The sequence below is a fragment of the Anolis sagrei genome, chromosome 1, assembly GCF_037176765.1.
Source record: "Anolis sagrei isolate rAnoSag1 chromosome 1, rAnoSag1.mat, whole genome shotgun sequence".
Lineage (NCBI taxonomy): Eukaryota > Metazoa > Chordata > Lepidosauria > Squamata > Dactyloidae > Anolis > Anolis sagrei.
This window is the reverse complement of record NC_090021.1, coordinates 168,933,539-168,953,115: the sequence shown is the minus strand read 5'-3', so window position 1 is coordinate 168,953,115 and position 19,577 is coordinate 168,933,539. Positions and strand designations below refer to the sequence as shown.

Below are 19,577 nucleotides of genomic sequence, written 5' to 3'. Positions count from 1 at the left end.
GGCTGTACCCAGAGAACCCAAAGACTTTGCCAGTAGAAACTGTCCTTTGTGGCACACTATGTGGTAACAGTAACTATAAGGAATTGTATGAAGCTTCAGCTTCCTCTGTTGACAGGCTGAGCTAATGACATTTAACACTTGTAGAGTTATTGCCGTTATGTGCTGTGTGTCGCTTCACTTTTTATCTCCCACATTTTTTTTGGCTGGCACTGACATAGCCCCAGGATCATTCTGTTGGGCTGTTTTGGAGCAGGTACAGAATATGATTTGAATAGTGGGTAAGAATGAATGGGGCCAGAACAGTGAACAGGTTGGGAGACGATGAAACAGTATGTGTTCAATTTGTGGCACGAAATAATGTAAAACAATACTTGTACAGTATTAGAACAGGACTGAATTAGTATGGTCTTCCGTGATTCTTCATCACTCGTTATGCTGGCTAGGTTGATGGGAACTATGATCTAGTGTGCCAGATATTCTTCACCCTCTGCATTAGAGATTGCAGAAATCCTCCATTCCTATTTACAGATCGGAATTACAGATTAATATTTATTTATGTTTCCCCTGGTGCTGCAGTGGATTAAACTGTTGAACTGCTGAACTTGCTGGCTGAAAGGTTGGTAGTTTCAATCTGGGGGGCGGAGTGAGCTCCTGCTGTTAGCCCCAGCTTCTGCCGACCTAGCAGTTCTAAAACATGTAAATGTGAATGGATCAATAGGTATTGATCTGGCAAGAAGGTAAGAGTGCTCCATGCAGTCACGCTGGCCACATGATCTTGGAGGCATTTACAGACAACGTACAGCTCTTCGGCTTAGAAATGGAGAGGAGCACCCTTCTCCCAAGAGTCAGACATGATTAGACTTAATGTCAAGGGGAAACTGTTACCTTTTTATGTTTCCCATTTTGAAACACTTTGAAATATTTATATTATTATAACTCTTAAATAATTATCTTATTTTATTTATTTGCGTATGTAGCTCTGGACTGCATTAGTGGAATTACAAAATATACCATGGGGTAAATATATTTTATTTTGAATATATACAAGTCTGAACAATTTGTAGTTTCTTCTTGCAAGACACAGTGTGGTTGAAAGAAGAGTAAGTGAAGGGGTTTTGTGATGGGTTTAAAGTTTAAATAACTTTTTTATCACATTGTGAAGTTAAACCTCATTCTGATTTTTTTACACTATCAACTGGGAATATTTCATTCTGCTTCAATTTCAACTAGGGCAAAGAGTTTATTGATAAAGTAGCTGCGAAGAACTGAGAAAATAACAGGTTTGCACTCTAGTATCTTAGAGCATATAGCATACAGCTTGCTACTTCTTTGGGTTTGTGTTTAGAGTACAGTTGACTCGATGATTTTAAGTACACCTTGATAATTCTGTATAGAAACACCAGGATTGGGGTTTAATTGTGAAAATTGACACGTATTAAACACATCTATTACCACTTCAATTAAAGAAAAACCTCCTGTTTCAGATTTAAACAAGTCTTCTATAAAGCTTGCCTTAATTTATTTTGTTCTCTGATGTGTGTCTTCAAATTCTTTCCAACTCCTAAGGTGAACTTATCACAGGGTTTTTTTGGCAGCATTTGTCTTCCTCCGAAGCTGCCAGTATGACTTGCCTGAAGTCACCCAATTGGTGTCTATTGATGAATGGGAACTCAAACCCTAGTCTTAAAGAGTTGTAGTCCAATCCTGAAATCATTACAACATACTGGCTCTCTTCCCATTGAGCCACATTCCATTTATTATATTCACAGCTGCACCAGACAAACACTTTTATTGAAGTGCATTTATGCTCCCAAAGTATCCTTTGTTACCAGATATCATATAGCTCGCTACTTCTTTGGGTTTGTATTTAGAATGCAGTTTGATGTTTATCATCACCCCCCCCCCCCCTCCAAACATAAATCTGGACTGAGCAATAGAATTCTGTTTTCTGTTTTAAACTGGATGATATGAGTCCACACTGCCAGATAATCTGGGACAAACAGAAACCTGGAATCATATCCTGGAATATAGGGCCTGTCTGGAAGACCCCAAGGTTGTGAGTCTCTACTGAACAGGCAAAACGACGAACTAGAATAATTTGCATCATGCAGCCTCATTGCACTACAGCATGAATCCACTTTAAATCATGTGTCTACCTCCTGCAGAATTCTGGGGTTTGTAGTTTAGTGAGGTCCAGGACCTGTCTGACTGAGCAGTTTAAAGGCCCCTTCCTAAACTACAAGCCTAAGAATTCTGAAGGAGGCAGAAACTCGATTTAAAGTGGATCCATGCTCTAGTGCGATGAGGTCCTGAGATGCTATGGAATTGGATGCACCATTCCACAGCTCACTGGCAAACATTGAAGGCCAATTTAAATTGCACCTATCCTCACTGTAAAAAACCCTTAATAAAAAATATTATATAAAAAAAATTAAATTGCACCTGAAGTACCAGTTTACCTATTGAAGAGTGACAAACTTCACCTCTTGTAGATGCAACTGTGGCAGACACAGCAGACAAGACCTGCCGGATGAGTTCTGGCAGCTAAAAGAGCTGTCGGAATTTAAAAAACACCTAAAGACCAATCTATTCTGACAGGCCTACCCAGTCAGTTTTAATCGCAAAGTTTAAACCTGCATCTTATGTTTAATCTTTGTTCTATGTGTTTTAATATGTATTTTGTAGAAATACGTTGTAATATGTATATTTGTAGAACATTTTAGAGGATTGTGTGTTTTCAGTGATGTTGTAACCTGCCCTGAGTCACGAGAAGAGGCGGGTAAGAAATATTATTATTATATGCATTTTAAAAGACATATCTGCCACAAGGTGAGTGTTTATTTTTTATTAAGTAACAAAAGAAAAGAACAGAGAATTGACATTAGATATCAAATGTTCTATGTGCTTAATACTGTATATCAGAACATATGTCAATGCTAACATATGAAAAATGTCCCATTATGTCTAAAAACTTTTGGTATAATTCTGACCTGTAAATACCTAACAGAACTAGTGACTGGTAATGTTTACTTTTAAATTCATATGCTAGGTTATGAGTTGTTATGCAAGTGGGAGAGCTTTATATTTTACTCATGTGTGATGTCTGTCAAAGTAAGTTATTTCTATGATATTGGGTTTGAGAGAGGACTGGGAGAATGTATCATTTACAGGAGGATTGCTGGAGCTAGACCTTGATGGGTGTTGGGCTTTTCATGCCCTCAAGAAATATGTTTTCATTCTTCTCACAAGTGAGAATGACAGGCACTTATATACTGAAAGTGTGATATGACCAGAGGTACCTCTGTGGAAGTGGCTAGGCCTGCTACCTATTTCATATTACTTATGTTTTTCTTCAGTTTATAGAACTCTCAGAGCCAGTACTCCTACACACCTTCCACAATGCAATTCCAGATTATAGCTTTCTTTGTCTCATATTCCTCACTGGGAATTGAGTGTGACTCTGTTTTGACCTTGGTGTGGAATTTCTGGGATCTCACATAGTTGTACTACAACTCCTACACCTCCTTTCCACTGGTCATGCCAGCAGAGACTCCTAGGAGTTGAGATTCAACCCAAACCACTAATATACTTGGTCCTATGTGGGTAACATTTTGTGATCACACTACAGAAGGGGCATATTCTCTGTCCCTTCTGTGGTGTGATCACAAAATGTTACCCACATAGGACCATGTATATTAGTGGTTTGGGTTGGCCTTCCAAATGGAGCTCAACTCCTAGGAGTCTCTGCTGGCATGACCAGTGGAAAGGAGGTGTAGGAGTTGGTTTCTATATTTTGGGTTAACATTACCACCAGGCTTAGCAGTCAATAAGTGATGAGGGACAATGGGAGTCGCAGTTCAATATCTGGAGGTCTATATTTTCCCTACACTTCCACAATTAGAGAACTCCCCAAGCCAGCTTTTATTTGTATACTATTAGGGGAATCTTGGGAAGGAATAACTTGAGCAACATATGGTTTGCATAAGGAATATTCCTGGTTGAATGCCCAGCAGTTCCTGTTAAAAAGATCAGCTAATGCATAATGGGAAAGACCTTTGCCTGAGAAATTGAAACACCTCCCACTGCTGTCTGTCAAGATAGACAATGATGGTCTAGATCAGGGGTCCTCAAATTTTTTAAACAGAGGGACAGGTCACAGTCCCTCAAACTGTTGGAGGGCCGGATTAGAATTTGAATAAAGCATGAATGAATTCCTATGCACATTGCACATATCTTATCTGTAGTGCAAAAACCACTTAAAAACAATACAATAATTAAAATGAAGAACAATTTTAACAAATATAAATTTATTAGTATTTCAAAGGGAAGTGTGGGCCTGCTTTTGGCTGAGATAGGATTGTTGTTGTTGTTGTTGTTGTTGTGTGCTTTCAAGTCGTTACAGACTTAGGTTGACCCTGAGTGAGGGCCGGGTAAATTACCTTGGAGGGCCGCATCCGGCCCCCGGGCCTTAGTTTGAGGACCCCTGGTCTAGATAGAAGAAGAATCTGAGGATCTGATATAAATAACCTACCATATATAGTCATGTATAAGTTGAGGGCATGTTTCGGGGCCAAAATTGTGGATTTTGACACACTCATGGATAAGTCGGGAGTCATTCTGTGGAGAGGGGAAAGCACCAATACCCTTGTGCAGGGGGCAGCTACTCCTGCCTGCCGCTGCCAATTCCTTATCCTGGCATTCAAAATGGCCAGAAGAAACACCATGGTGGAGACACTAGAGGGGATCTGGGCTTCTTTTAAATTCTCCTGGGACAAACTAAGTTCTTGCCTTTCTTTACTATTTTGAGAAGGGGCTCTTTCCTTTTTTTGATAATTCAGGATACACTACCCACATTGAACACTGCAATATCACATAGATGTTCTTCTAAACTTTTCATTAGTGGAATGGGAGGGATGATTCCTTCCCTTCTATAGCTCTGAAATATGCTCACATGATTTGCTCTGGAGGAACAGAAACATTTATAGAAGGTTCTTCAGGAGAGCAAAGAACTGCAGGACAGAAAATAAAAAACTACCCTCCTGATACCATATACCACTTAGTACAATGTTGAGTGTGAACCAGAAAGTGAATGTTTTGTGTGTTTGCCTATCAGAGCCTCATAAAAACTGTTAGGGCTCTGAGTAAAAGATATCTTGAAAGCACATCAGAGAGCAAGTATATTTATTAACCTTGTCAAATAAACTGTGTATCTGGGACATTGCATTTTTTCACTTCAGAACTTCAAAACTTTCAACAGAGGTATGTTAAACTGGATGTGTAAGGCCAATATGATGGAATATTTTTTAAATAGTGATTTTTAAATAGAGTGATGGTTCAGGAAGGAAAGTGTGAATAAGCATGATGATGCTCCTACAAGTACACTGGTCATGACTCGTCCTTATCAAGCAGCTGCTTTCTTGCTACATGACTCTCTAAGGCTGTTGCAGGGTACAGTGCAGTGAAAAGATAAACACCGGAAAGGCCAGATGGAACTTGCGAGTTGCAGTCAGGCTCTTAGGCCCCCATTTAAAGCAATGAAGCTATAAAGTGCTCAGTCTTTTCTGTCTTGTGATCTATGTGCTTCAATATATTAGAAATAACAAATTATTCACAGGGAAATTAAGAATCCTATAGTCATTAAAGAATCATACTCTTACACTGCAATTCATGAAAGATAAAGATTGTTAAGAGGCAATGGATTTAGGTGAGAGAGCTTGAAAGAGAAAATACCAGAAGATCTGGAAATGTCTGCATAACATCTTATTTGTTCTAATAATAACTTAGAAAGCTTATGCATACTAAAAATTTCAGAGGCTATTTAAAAATCAATTTAATCAGTCCTCAGATATGATTGGTATTCATGTATCCTTGATGGTCTTTTCTCCAGAATTCAGTATTTGCAAGATAGTGTTCTGCTGTTAAGCATGTAAGATAAACTGTACCCAAGCATTCCAGGAAAACATGAGGCGAAATTATCCCCTTGTATGCTACTGCCAGGATTAACAATCTGCACAGATAGCATTAAAGACATGGGCATTTTCATTCTGTCCTGCAAATAGAGCAGGGGAGGCAAAGTGCAGCCTTGGATTTCATTTATCTCTCTGAGACAGTTTTTGCCATCCTTAACTCCTTCTCAACAAATCCCAACCCCCAAGGTGAATTAAGAGATATAAGATCTATTAGTTCCTCCCTATTAACACATTTTAAAAACCAAAAGTGCCCAGCTTTTCCTCTTCTTTTGAGGGCATTTTAAGCAGACGAGGCAGCAATTGCAGCATATAAACTCAGCAGTTTCCAACTTCTAAGTAAGAGAGATAAATCTGCATTTTAAGATTCATGCAAGTGCTATTTCCGGCATCCTTATGTTGCAATTGAGCACAGGTGAATAGAATAGAATATCCAAACATTATTAGACTAGAATTCCCACTAACCCTAGTCTAGAAGTAAAGGATGACAGGAGTTGCATTTCAACACCTTGACCACTTTTATTACATCAATTTATCCCCATATATGAAAATACCTTTAAGTGACCCATTTGCCCAAATTACACAGCAGGTAATCTGTTATTTAACAGAAGGCTTACTTTCCAGATATTGTTTGTCAGATGTCTTGCAGCTTCACAATTTAAAGAACTAGACATGTTATGATTTTGAAAGCAATAGCAATCTCAAAGATGATTAAATACATACAAAGGAATGTGTGTATGTATGTATGTATGCGTGTGTATATACGCATGCATACATACACACCTACATGCAGAAGTAAGATAAAATAAAGGGAGAAACAGACTTTCAGCTACTTAGTATGAACACAACATATTATATATGTAGAAAAGAATTCAAAAATCCTTTTCCTTGTGATGAAACAAACATGCAAATTTCATAAGGAATCTTGTATCAAATTTGAAACTAATTGAAAGAGGTATGCATCATAAATGTTTTATGGTTATGTTTGATGGTTTGTATAGTTTTAATTGATCTTAGTTTTACAGTTATATGTTATTGTCTTTTTAGATATGTAACGTACTGCTTTTATATAGATGTGAGGCATTGCATTTTTTTACATTTATTATGTTATACATCATTTTGAGTCCCCCCAGGGGTGAGAAAAGCAGTATAAAAATGCAATAATAAATGAATAAATAAATAAATATAATCTTTTGTATCCAGTTTACTTCATCAGATGCATCCAATATATCCAGTATATGCAATCCTAACATATTATGTGTCTGATGAAGACCGCATCTATAAAAACTTCTACTACGAACTCTTAGTCTCAAAAGTGATACAAGAGCACATATTGTGAAAGGGTTTTCCTTAATCTAGAGTAATGAATAGTGGCCACACAGAACAGTACAGACCTAGATGAGTAACCCATGCTCACCACACTCATTGGCTGACACCCCATTAGTGGCATATGCAGCTCAGTATGTCCATGTCTGGAGACTATGGTTGGTATTCTTTTCCTCCCCCAGCAGTGACCAAAATTCCCCTAACCTATAGTAGAGAAATTGAAGTCCATTTCATATTTTCTGCCTGTGGGAAATGAGGGAAGATCAGAGAAATATCTGGCTATGTCACCATAGCTAAATGTGAATGATTACATCAGTCAGTGAGACCTCCAGAACCTGGCTGACTTCAGTGGATTCTGAAATTGGCTTGCATCTGGCTACAGGGTCCAGGAGAGGTCCAGGGAATGTTAAATGGCCCAGCATAGCATAGTTCTGCACGTGGAACTATTATGCTATACTAAGCCATGCAGGACTGCGGTTTAGGTCCTGGAAATGAACAGCCATAGACGATACCTATTATTGTTGCTGCCTCCTATAGCATTGAACCTAATTTCTCGGGTCCTCTAGAAATTGCACTTGCCACGGCCCGGCCTTTATAAATTGCCTGAACAAGCATATATATTTAATATATATATATGTGCTATTGTGATTTTTATGCTTATATTGCTTTGTTAATTTTATGTTTATGTTGTTTACTCTGTATGTATTTATGATACCGCTCTGAGTCCCCTCGGGGAGATAGAGCGGTATATAAATAAAGTTTTGTTGTTTGTTATTGTTGTTCTTATCTGTTAATTCTTTTTGGAGTCTTAAGTTGCTACAGCAATGAGTATTCCAACTTTCTTTTTATTGGTAAACTGCAATCCTGATATATCTAAAGAGATTAAGAATTAAAAGGATTCTTATGTTCACTATGTTTTCTTGAATTCTGGATGGGGGTGAATAGCCCTTTTTATGATATCAGGGAAGTGATTAGTTTTCTTTCACTTGAAATGAACAGTAGCAGTAAAATATTAAAGAATTCACATATAACACGTAGATTGTTATCTGTGTCCATACAGGCAATAGCCTATGTATATTAATACAGTAAAATCTTCAAAATAGCAACTGTATTCAAGACTATGTTCATAATGTGATTATTGGAGCTGATCTTTTCTATTATTCTTGGTTGGCTTCCCTACATGCATATTAAGTGGTATGGCCATGTCTCTTATTTGAGAAACTAGTAATTTATCAGATATATTAAATACCTGTGTGAGACAGTCAAAATGTTACATCAGGAATGAAGAATATCTGTATCCCCAGAGGTTGATGGTTCAACCGCAACACTGGTTATACTGGTTAGGACTGGTGGATTTACAGTTCAAAGTCTGTAAGGTGAACTTTGTCTGCCCCTATAATGCAGTAATCTGAAGTATTTTTTAGTCTCATTTCCTAATGTTTTTAATTGCCCAAATCTTTATAAGCTCCCATTACTACCAAAGATTTATATACCGGGTGTCCCAAAAGTCACTATACACAGGAGAAATGGAAAATTGTAGAAAAATGTACCTTTATTTACAAAATATTCATTACAAAATTTTACAAAATATTTGCAAACTATTCTCTATGTTTTGGTCATCTCTTTCTCCCCCATTCATGGTGAACACATCCCAATATACCTGTTGTTATGTAAGTAATTGCATTTTGAACACATTCCTAGTGATTCATGATCTTTTCCTTGTACACCATGGCTTTGAAGTTGTTCCACAGGTAAAACTCAAATGGGGAAATATATAATATGGGTTTGTTAATTTTTCCTATGTCTAGAGACTTTTGAGACACCTCAGATTCATTTTGGTGTAAAAGTACATTAAATTCTTTTCACAGAACTAGTAGTTTTTACAAAAGTAACTTGAGCTCAGCCTTGCATGTGTGACTTTGAAAATAAGGTACAACCCATCAATGATTTGTCAACCTATGTAAATAATACATGGCTTCCTCAATATGAAAATACCAAATAAAATATGTAAAACATGAAATAGTGGGTAACTAATAAAACAAGTGGAAGATAAACAATTCGCATTACTGAAATGCAAAGCTTTCATGATTTTAAGAGGACAAATGAATGCACTCCAAATTGCAATATATGCTGCAGTACAGAAAGAATGGTTGTCCAGTTCACAGGTTGCTTCTTTGTTTATATAAGAACAGAGAAGCTTGCTGAGGTAACCTGCGTAAGGAATAATGTCTGTTCACAAGACTTCATTATGCCTTTTTGGAAGAACATTTTATTGATATAAAAGTAATTTGTTTCATAATAATTAGAAAGAATGAAAAGTTTGAGAACAGGAATTAAACTTGCATTTTCTTTTACTTTTTTACTTTTTAGTATTTTCTTAATTGTGAAAGAAAACAGAAGACAACATTGCTTCAGTTGCCAAATCCACATGGGATGGGGTAATCTGATTTACAATGTTGCTCACTATATCCCCAGGATAAAACTCAATCTAGCCAGGAAAAACAGCAACTAACTGAATTCCTTATCAGTTTCTGGCTAAAAGGATAATATTTGTTTAATGAAATTATATAATGTACCGTACCTCTACAATAAAGAGGTAAGACTGCAAAAAGCAAAGTTACCAGTGAGTACCATACATGGTGTATAAGTTGACCGCATGAATATATTGAGGGTAGATTTTAGGGGCAAATCTATGGACTTTGATATGACCCTTGAATAAGTTGAGGGCCATTTCATGGCCCATGCCATCGCCATCACCATTTCCCACTCAGGTATTCAAAAAGGACTTTCACCGCTGTATTCAAGAGATAGTGGTGGTTCTTTTCCTTTTTGATAAAAGGTTCATTACTAACTCTTAGGAACTAACCCCTTCTCTGAGCAGAGTGGTAACGGGCAAAAGCTTAATTTGTCCTGGGAGAACCATTAAAAAGCACTGACCCCTCTCCTTTGAGAGGAAGCATCATAGAACTGCCTCCACCGTGTTCTACACATAGGGATTCATAAAGGCCAGAAGTGGTGCCGTAGCAGGCAAGAATTAAGGTGCAGTACTTACATTAACCCCTCAATAAATCAACAAAGATTTATTGTTGGATTTTTTACGAACATTTTTTATTTATACATGGGATTTATATAATTTATCTTTTCCCAGGACTACAGCTAGAAATACTGTATTCTATATTGTAAACAAACTAAATAGAAAAGGAGGCATTTTCAGATATGCAGAAAAGTGACAAAAAACCCCACAATTTCAAGTTTCATTTTATTTGAGAATGCCAATACTAATGCCTTCAAACTGAACACTATGTAACACTAAGCTTTAAAATATATAGATTAGAATCAAGTGAAAAGATGCTCGTATTTATTTTTCAAATAAGCCTAAAAGAAGCAACAATCTGTATCAAAAGATATGAAAACTGTTTTCCAGAAATATACATGGAAACCAACAATACATGGGTTTTCTGGATTTATGTGTGTTATCATTTTCAAATTATTGTGTATATTCAATAAATCAATCAATGATTTATTACGGTCTATGACCAGCACAACATAGAATGGGGCACAGGTGCCCAAGGGGAGTCACAGTTCCCAAGTAGGTCAAATATAAAAGCAGATTTTAAAATGTTATAAAAATATGTGTATATTGTATGTACAGTACACTGAGCTCATTCAGGTTTACTTTCAAGTGACTGTAGGTTCATATGTATAATGAGATCTGTCTGATTACAGTACAATTACAAGCCCTGTTACTATAGATTTTTACAAATTGTGACTATGACTGCTTTTTCAGAAAACATTTGGGTAGGGACTTTTGATTAAATTAACAACTTATTTATATCACCAACTTTCTTCTGTGCTGTTGAAGTCACAAGTGTTCTAAGGTGATGTTTCTCAAACTTTTAGATAGGTGTCCTTAGATCATCAGGAAGAGATGTGATAAATGCTTCTGACATTACCAGACAAAACAAAAATGGGCTTGCTGCACTTTAGAAGGGGACCATCACCGATTCACAGCACAAACAAGTTACTTTATTCTAGTAGTGTTTCAATGGCACATGGTTTTTGTGGGAAGCAGGGGCAAGCCTGAGAACCACTTGTTATGGGGCACACTGAATGCATGTGGGACAACAATGAACTCCAATAGATTTTGTGAAGTATATATTCACAACCATGTCCTAGAATCTTATGTCCTACAAGGGCATTGCACCAAGAAGGTCAATATGGTTGTGCTTCTGAAGATAGAAAACTTGAAAACTACTTGACAGAAGGAAATTACAGTGGGATCACAATTACTCATTCTTGGTTTGTAAGTATACATATTATTGATACACAAAATTTAAAAAATGCCTCCTTTTTACAAGACTGACTAATGGACTATGGTTACGGTTAGCTTCTTCAATATTAGGCTATTATGCATGACTTGTGTACAACTTTCAAACATCTTGCGATTGCCTAGAAAACATAGAAAGTGTGAAAAAGAAGCATGGTTATGTGTCAAAACATACACTAAATGTATCAAAGATAAAAAAAATCTAGATGAAGTAACTATAGCAGTCCAATATAAAATGAAACCACACTAAAGAAAGCTCCCCTGACTATAACACTGATTCAAATGGTCTTCATCACTGCCACATATTCCAGAGAACAAATGATCAAAAAGCCATCTTTTTACTGCCCTTGTAATACTACTACTGCCAGTCGTCATATTATTTTCTAATCTCTTGAGAGAGGATAGTCTGAAATGAAATCATGGTTTTAATTCGGATTACATAGAGGAGCTGTTGTCAGGAGTGGAGTGCACACTAGCTCCTTCTGGGATTCTGAAAAACTTCATCACCATTACTATGCCCTGCAACCCAGTTTTACAGTGGGAACTATCTATGTTGTTCCTTAGACTTTCTGTTTTTAACATAGGGTTCTACAGGCCTGTAAAAAAGGTGAAGCAAGACAAAAACACATGGAAACAAAAAAGAATGACTAAGACCACACTGCAATCTTGGGGAAACAACTGACACTTTTGAATGTTAAAAACAACAATCAGTATTGGCTTGTGTGTGAGTATATATATACTTGGAAGCTGCAACAATTTCACTGGGGTACAATATCCATGCTTCAGAAATAAGTAATCTAACAGAAATTCTTTCCTAAGTAACATCTTCTGATAAAATTAGGGGAGTCTGAAACAAGTGTAATATGAGAGCCGTATAGAACTAGGTTTTTGAGAAAGATCCTCAGCTATCAGAAAAAGGCACCTACAGTATGACAAGTGTAAAGTGACCAAGGAATCAACATTAGACATAATACACACTTCACAATTGTACTCTCCATGTAACTCATCAAAAGGCAACTGAATACAAATGACTTTGCACTAAGAGAAAAGCCATCACGAACCACTTCCTATGTGTATGGTGGCTGGGATATGAATGTCCACCCTACACTCAACTAAATAAACCCAACATGGCAAATTTGAGAGATCAAAACAGAGAACCTACAAGGCATGCATAAATGTGGACTGATGTGACAGAAGAACCAAATGAACTAAAGATATTGTTTGCAAATGACCCTGTTCCTCTGTCCATATCTACAGTGATTTCAATTAGTATGGTGATGGGTGCAGATATTTTCTTCTCCTAAGTCAATGTTTCTCAACCTGGGGATCAGGACCCCTGGGGAGGTCGTGAGGGGGTTCCAGAGGGGACGTCAAAGATAATCAGAAAACACGTATTTCTGATGGTCTTAAGAACCCCTTTGGCAGAGAAGGATGAAGATCTCCGCCTGTCCTTCTCTTCCTTTTTGGAAATGGACAGCAAATCTTCTCACCAAAAGCCCTCCTCCTCTGTGATTGGCCGGCCTCTCAGCTGTCCTCTCAGCCAAGGAGAGGGCTGTTTCTGAGACTCCAAGCAGGGGAGGGGAGAGCAGTCGTGCTCCGCACATGACAGCATGGTGCACATATGCAGGTGAGGGAGAGCATGCGAGACTGGAGGGAGGCTCATGCCAGCAAATCCCTTCAAAGCATGGGGGGTTCTGTGAGGGAAGTTTGGCCCAATTCTATCGTTAGTGGGATTCAAATTCTCTTTGATTCTAGGCGAACTATCAATCCCAGTAACTACAACTCCCAAATGTCAAGCTCTATTTTCCCCCAACTCCCCAAGGGTACACATTTGGGCATATTGAGTATTTGTGCCAAGTTTGGTTCAGATCCATCATTGTTTGAGTCTGGATGTAGGTGGACTGCAATTCGAAAACTCAAGGTCAATGCCCACCAAACTCTTTCAGTATTTTCTGTTGGTCATGGGAGTTCTGTGTGCCAAGTTTAGTTCAATTCCATCATTGGTGGAGTTCAGAATGCTCTTTGATTGTAGCTGAACTATAAATCTCAGTAACTACAACTCCCAAATTACAAAATCAACCCCCCCAACCCCACCAGTATTCCAATCGGGGCATTTGTGCCAAATTTGGTTCAGTGAATGAAAATCATCTTGCATATCAGATTATTACATTATGACTCATAAGTGTAGCATAACTACAGTTATGAAGTAGAAATGAAAATAATTTTGATTGGGGGTCACCACAACATGAGAAACTGTATTAAGAGGTCGCTGTATTAGGAAGGTTGAGAAACACTGTCCTAAGTCTATAAAGTAATTTCGACAGTGCTTCTTAAGCTATCTGATGTGGAGAACCAACAGGTTCTTTTCTCCCAATGTACTGGTATATTTGTGCCCATTGGGTTTTGTTTTGGCTTTTAAAATATATATTGGATGTCTTCCAGAGTCTTGCAGCAGTTGGCTTTGGAATCGCCATTTCATGGACCATCACGCTGAATGGCATGGCTTTAAAGCACAGGACACAGCTTTTCCCTCCTGAAAACTACCTTTCACAAATCTAAGCCAATGGTATGAATTACTGGAGAAGTTTCCTTTGGAAGGAAAATCATATAATTATTATAAATGTGAAATAAGCAAAAATAAAAATGTATTTTAAAAAATATGTCAGTGACAATAACATTGACGCTTGAAGGTTTTTTTGTTAATTTTTTAAATCACACTTTATATATTTTCTAACAGAGGATTATACCTAGGCTGTGTTTTTTTAGCACTTGATTGGCATTTGCAGAATTCCAATAATAGCTTATTTGTGAAAGGTGGTCCATATTGCCAAATCCCCAATTGACTGCAGCTTTCTTCATTATATTTATTAAGTTCTAAAAATTTCTCAATACTTAGGGACAGATTTTCAAAGGGGGCTGTAGATTATGTTTTTAAAAAGTCTACAAATATAGTGTCCAATTTATACATTATAACACTTTCTATAAAAGCATGAGCACTATTACATTCAGGCCACAGAATCCAGCATGTGTAGTAGGGAGGGCTCTAGTCCATGAAGCCCTCGTTCCTGAAAAGTATGCAATATTTGAAGAGCCACAAAGTTATGTTAGAATTTAGTAACAAACCCTGTCTAGAACAGTATGAAATTATTGCATTTATAAATACAGGTATAAATCCAATTGCCACCCCCAACTAGACCAACCAAATCAATGGCATTTATGTTCCACTACCTAGTTCACGATACTTTTCCTAGTTGGGTGGATTTAGGCCACAGTCTGGTGAAACAAGGATATGTGAGAACACTAAAATTTCTCTGTGAAATGGAAGCAATACAGGAACAACAACAATAAATATCATAAAAACCCTATCTGTGACCCTTCAAATATGACTGCCTATACATTAAAGCAGGGCCCCCAAAACTAAGGCCCGAGGGCTGTATACGGCCTTCCAAGGTCATTTACCCGGCCCTCGCTCAGGGTTAACCTAAGTCTGAAATGACTTGAAAGCACACAACCACAACAATTCTATCTCATCAGCCAAAAGCAGGCCCACACTTCCCATTTAAATACTAATAAGTTTATATCTGTTAAAATTGTTCTTCATTTTAATTATTGTAATGTTTTAAAGTGTTATTTGCACTACAAATAGGATATGTGCAGTGTGCATAGGAATTCGTTCATGTTTTTTTCAAATTATAATCCGGCCCTCCAACAGTTTGAGGGACTGTAACCTGGCCCTCTGTTTACAAAGTTTGAGGACCCCTGCATTAAAGCATATTAGGGAAAACAATCAAGATCAATGTTTGGCTGAAAACTAGGACTTCAGGAGATGCAAACTTTAAAGGAGTCTTAGATTGAGAGTACTAACTATATGGTGAAATTCACTTTTCGATGATGGCCAAATAGGTTGTCTAAAACAGTAAGTAAATGAACTGTGTTGTAAGCATGGTAAAACCTCCCTTATGTTGTTATGAAGTGTGTATTAATCAGCACCAAGTAACTTACTTGAAACTTAATATACTGGGATACTGTTGCTAAAATTAGCCCTTTACTTTGTATCCTATTTTGCAACATAAAAATTATTAAAACATCCAATGTAGCTAAAAATCCAGGTTTTTGTTTTACAATGACTGAAATCCCAACCCTAGCTAAAAAACAGAGTGAGGTTAAGACAGTAGTTCTCAACCTGTAGGTCCCCAGGTGTTTTGGCCTACAACTCCCAGAAATCCCAGCCACTTTACCAGCTGTAAGGATTTCTGGGAGTTGAAGGCCAAAACATCTGGGAACCCACAGGTTGAGAACCACTGGGTTAAGAGGAAGTGGAAAACTCCTTGAGTGGTAGAGTAGCTCCTCCAGCCCAAAGAGGCCTGCGAGCATAAAACGTCCTTGGTAGATTCTAAAACAGGCATGGGCAGACTTTGGCCCTCCAAGAGTCTTGGACTTCAACTCCCACAATACCTGGCTGTTAGGAATTGTGCAAGTTGAAGTCCAAAACACATGGAGGACCAAAGTATGGCCATGCCTGTTCTAAAACATGACTTTTGGGTGAGGGAAAAGACATTCTCTCACAGGCTTGGACCTACACAAGATTTGAACAGATACTTCATCACACTAAAGCAGGGATCCTCAACTAAGGCCCGGGGGCCAGATGAGGCCCTCGCTTAGGGTCAACTTAAGTCTGAAACGACTTGAAAGAACAAAACAATAACAACAATCCTAGCTCATCAGCCAAAAATAGGCCCACACTTCCCATTGAAATACTAATAAGTTTACATTTGCTAAATTGTTCTTCATTTTAATTATTGTATTGTTTTTTAAGTGGATTTTGCACTACAAATAAGATATGTGCAGTGTGCATAGGAATTCATTCATGTTTTTTTTTTCAAATTATAATCCGGCCCTCCAACTGTTTGAGGGACTGTGACCTGGCCCTTTGTTTAAAAAGTTTGAGGACCCCTGCACTAGAGAATAAATCCATTTAAAATCCAGTTTCTGCCTCCTGCAGACCTCTGGGGTTTAGTGAGGCTGTTAAATACTAAATTTCATCCTAATAACTTCAGAAATAGGGAAATGTACATGAAAATATTTCCTATAAAATGGAAATAACATATTTTATTTGCCTTGGTTAGAGAGGGAAGAAACAGGGCATGGGAAGTAGGAAAGTTAATTCAAAACGACTCCACTCATAACTGAAGCTAAACTTATATATGTGTTAACTTTTCTTGCCTGCACTCTTCCTAGCCCCCCTAATTTAGTACATTGTTTTAAGTTATCTCCCTTACAGGCCCGTAGCCAGGATTTCGATTTTGGGGGGGGGGGGGGGGGGGGCTGAGTCTGAGTGAAAGAGGGTCTACCCTAGCAAAGCTTTTGTATCGTTACCCCAATACCCCCATGCATATGGGATATATTGAGTATGGTGATCAGATCATGATATGAATAAACATAACAGTTTAAATAATGAACCAGTAAGGCCTTCTCGCGAACCACCATGAGAATTTGGGGGGGGGGGGGGGGCTGAAGCCCCTAAAGTCCCCCCCCCCCCACTACATGTCTGCTCCCTTATATTACTTTACTGAGTGCCATGTAAACTGAACTGAGGTGAATAGATTCTACAAATAAAACAAAAGTGTCAGTAATACTAGCAGTGCCTCATTTAATACAACTTTTCGCCTAAGCACAACCCCTCAAAGTACAGATCAAAGGGGGGAGGGATAAAAACCAGAGCAGTGAGGATTAAGTTTGAAACAAATACAACCATTTCCAGCACCAGAGCTTTCATCATAACCACACAGAACTGTGAGGAAAACAAGATGTTCAAGAATAGTGTAGATCCAAAATTATTTTTATTTCAAAAGGAACTTTCGGAGGTTTTTCAAATTGGAGCCATGTTTTTTTAAAACTGTTTTGCTGGTACAGTGGACGGGGACTCCTGCCAAATGGATGCTTTGACTATGAAAAGAGGAACCTCTGGACCCGTGGGACAGAATCGAGGGTCTGCTCCAAGCACAGCAGAAGCGAGTATTGGGAGTTTTGTTTCTCATGTCAGGAGCAACTTGAGAAACTGCAAGTCGCTTCTGGTGTGAGAGAATGTGCTGTCTGCAAGGCCGCCTGGACGTTTTGCCACCCTTGTGAGAGGCTTCTCTGATGACCCCACATAGTGATGATCACCCCCTTTCCCTTTCCTCCTAGGACTCCGTGTGTAAGGCTGCCAGGGAAGTCCCTGCTCAGCATTGGGCGGGAAAAGAGAAGAGAGGGCTGGGGTGGGGCATCTAACTTCTGGCTTGGAGAAGAGTGAGGCATGTGTGTGTGTTGGATCCACTAGATCCATATTACTGCCCTAAAGAAGGGGGGGGCACCTTATGGAGAAAAAGGATCGGCGGATTCCCCCCCCCCCCCTTCTTAAGAGGTTGCTTATACCTCTGAAGCGTGTGTTTATGACCAATTTATGTTACAAACTGCGTGATGAGAGAGGGACAGAGGGAAGACCCTCGCGGGAAGGCCCTCTCCCTCTCCCAAGGGCGCCGTGGCCTAGTTTCTTCCCCCCGCTTGGCCGCCGCCATCCTCCTCCTCGGTCCGCCCGCCCGCCAGGCTTGGCTCGCCTCGTCTCTGCCTGGCCCGGCCGCTTCCATCCGCCATTACTCTTTGTTCCTCCTCCAGCAGCAGCGCCGGGCCAGGGCAGGAGGAAGGAGAGGCTCCATTTTAAAAATTAAAACCGCCACAGAACTGAGGGGAAGGGAGGGGAAGAGCGCGTTAGGCCGAAGCTTGGCTCTCTCTCTCTTTGCCTCCTTCCTTCCCTCAACGGCCGCCGCCCCTCCCTGTTTTCCTCCTCCTTCCTCTCTCTCTCTCTGGTCGGCCTTTGTCTCCTCGGCCTGCCTTTCTTTCTTTCCTTCCTTCCTGCGTGCTCGCTGGGCTTTCTCCTTCTCCTCTTACCGGCCAGAGGCTGCTCCGTCACTGCTTTCGTTCGCGCCGAGGCTCTCGCCGCAGTTTTATTCTCTCCCCCACGTAACACACCGCGTCAAACTACACCTCCGCCGCGTCACTCACAGGACACACACACCACGCGCCCGCTCGCTCGCTCGCTCGCTCCGGCTCTCCCAGCGCCGGCGACAGCAAGGCCAGGCAGCCAAGGCAAGGCAAGGCAGGCAGGCAGGCAAGCAGAGCGGCCGACGGAGGGGAAGGCAAGGGAGGGGGGGAGAAGAGGAGGAGGAGGCCAGGGAGGGAGGGAGGGAGGGAGGGAGCAAGCGCCGCCGCCGCCGAGCATGCCTTCGCTCTCCTCCCCCTCCCTTCCCTTCTGCCTCGCGCGCTCCCCCCTCCCTACTCTACTGCCTAGCGCACTCTCCCCCCTCCCTCTTGCCTCGCGCTCCTTCCCCCCCTTCTCTTCTGCCTCGCGCGCTCCCCCTCCCTCGCGCTCTTCTCTCCCCCCTCCCTACTCTTCTGCCTCGCGTGCTCTCCCCCCTCCCTCTTGCCTCGCGCTCCATTTCCCCCCTCCCTTCTCTTCTGTCTCGCGAACCTTCCCCCTCCCTTCTGCCTCGCGCTCGCTGTCTCCCCTCCCTTGTCTTCTACCCTGCGCTCTCTCTCCCCATTACTCCATTCCTGTCCCGCCATTCCCCCCCCCCCCTTCTCTTCTGCCTCGCGCGCGCTTTCCCCCCTTCTCTTCTGCCTCGCGCTCTCTCCCAGGCCTGGATCCAGAGGAGGGGGAGGGGGTTTAAGGCAGGGGTCCTCAAACTTTTTAAACAGAGGGCCAGGTTAGGTAAAGGTAAAGGTAAAGGTAGTCCCCTGACAATAAGTCCAGTCATGTCTGACTCTGGGATGTGGTGCTCATCTCCATTTCTAAGCTGAAGAGCCAGCGTTGTCCGTAGACACCTCCAAGGTCATGTGGCCGGCATGACCGCATGGACCGCCGTTACCTTCCCGCCGGAGCGGTACCTATTGATCTACTCACATTTGCATGTTTTCGAACT

At 40.1% G+C, this 19,577-nt stretch overlaps 1 protein-coding gene across 2 annotated transcripts in view; it reads right to left on the bottom strand.

The window, feature by feature from the left end:
• CREB1 (cAMP responsive element binding protein 1) overlaps positions 1–18,816 on the bottom strand; it is a 44,584-nt gene extending 25,768 nt beyond the window's left edge. The window contains exon 1 of one of the 2 annotated variants that reach the window (XM_060782688.2): positions 18,547–18,816. The gene's annotated coding sequence lies outside the window, so the exon portion shown is untranslated. The remainder of the gene's footprint in view (positions 1–18,546) is intronic. The other variant, XM_060782680.2, reaches the window with a different exon arrangement.
• Between the last annotated feature and the right edge of the window lie 761 nt (positions 18,817–19,577).